Below are 1,674 nucleotides of genomic sequence, written 5' to 3'. Positions count from 1 at the left end.
AGTGGCCACTGTTAGAGTTTCAGACATTTCTACAGATGATTCTAAACAGGGGCAAATTTCAGGTCATACATTCAGGCGGCAGGAAGTAGAATTATTAATAGTATATTTTCCTACAACATAAATTAATTCTATTTTTTTAAAATTTTATATACTTTTAATTTTTAAAGGAATAATCCATTTTTTTATTAATTTAGCAATAAGTTAAGAATATCTATTATACTTTAAGTTCTGGGGTACATGTGTAGATTGTGTGGGATTGTTACATAGGTATACCCATGCCATGGTGGTTTGTGGTTTGCTGCATCCATTCGCTGGTCATCTACATTAGGTATTTCTTCTAATGCTATCTCTCCCCAATCCCCCAACCCCCTCTATCCCTCCCCGTACCCCCATCCCCCAAACGGCCCCAGTGTGTGATGTTCCCCTCCTGTGTCCATGTTTTCTCATTGTTCAACACCCACTTATGAGTGAGAACATGTGGTGTTTGATTTTCTGTTCTTGCGTCAGTTTGCTAAGAATGATGGTTTCCAGCTTCATCCATGTCCCTACAAAGGACATGAACTCATCCTTTTTTATGGCTTCATAGCATTTCATGGTGTATATGTGCCACATTTTCTTTATCCAGTCTATCATTGATGGGCATTTGGGTTGGTTCCAAGTCTTTGCTATTGTAAACAGTGCTAAAATGAACATACGTATGCATGTGTCTTTATGATAGAATGATTTATAATCCTTTGGGTATACACTCAGTAATGGGATTGCTAGGCCAAATGGTATTTCTATTTCTAGATCCTTAAGGAATTGCCACATTGTCTTCCACAATGGTTGAACTAATTTATATTCCCACCAACAGTGTAAAAGCATTCCTATTTCTCCACATCTTATCCAGCATGTTGTTTCCAGATTTTTTAATGAATGCCATTCTAACTGGTATGAGATGATATCTCAATGTGGTTTTTATTTGCATTTCTCTAATGATCAGTGATGATGAGCTTTTTCATATGTTCGTTGGCTGCATAAATGTCTTCTTTTGAAAAGTGTCTGTTCATATCCTTCACCCACTTTTTGATGAGATTGTTTTTCTCTTGTAAAAATATAGAATGCTTCACGAATTTGCATGTCACCCCTGTACAGGGGCCATGCTAATCTTCTCCCTATTGTTACAATTTTAGTATATGTGCTGCTGAAGCGAGTACAATTACTTCTGTTTTCAAGCTGCCATTGGGAGGTGTGAACTTAAGTACAGACATTTCAGGGTTTACCCCCGCCCTTTCCTGGAGTCGTGATTGAGCTTTGAGGGGTGATGGATAGAGGGTGATGGGGTGCGAGGTGTAAAGTGGATGAGGTGTAGGAGCTCCTTGGTGTCAATTGCCACCCAGCGTTTTGGGGCTCTTGCCCCATTCAGTATCCAGCCAGTGGCCCGTGTGGCCAGCTGTTGCAGATTTTCTTATTCTGGTTTCAAGGACTCTGAGATCTGGCTTCTCAGTTATTTCTGGGACCCTTCTGGGTGCCTCAGAAATGATTCTCCCCATTCCTGAGTGGGTGTTGCACAGGGCAAATGTACGATGTCTCAGGGCCACACTACTTGGTTGTCTCTGCTCTTCTGCTGCCATGTCCTGCAGCACGTGAGGAACTCTGGAATGTTTGCCACCTCCCTGTAGTGAGGCCATATCT

The 1,674-nt window shown here is 41.1% G+C and overlaps 1 non-coding gene across 1 annotated transcript; it reads right to left on the bottom strand.

Moving 5' to 3' along the window:
- Positions 1 to 1,089: 1,089 nt before the first annotated feature.
- On the bottom strand, positions 1,090 to 1,196 carry LOC119472487. The gene has a single exon (XR_005201639.1). It is a non-coding gene; the product is annotated as a U6 spliceosomal RNA (small nuclear RNA).
- Between the last annotated feature and the right edge of the window lie 478 nt (positions 1,197 to 1,674).

The sequence above is a fragment of the Cebus imitator genome, unplaced genomic scaffold, assembly GCF_001604975.1.
Source record: "Cebus imitator isolate Cc_AM_T3 unplaced genomic scaffold, Cebus_imitator-1.0 Scaffold5, whole genome shotgun sequence".
Classification (NCBI taxonomy): domain Eukaryota; kingdom Metazoa; phylum Chordata; class Mammalia; order Primates; family Cebidae; genus Cebus; species Cebus imitator.
This window is presented reverse-complemented; position numbering and strand designations above follow the sequence as displayed.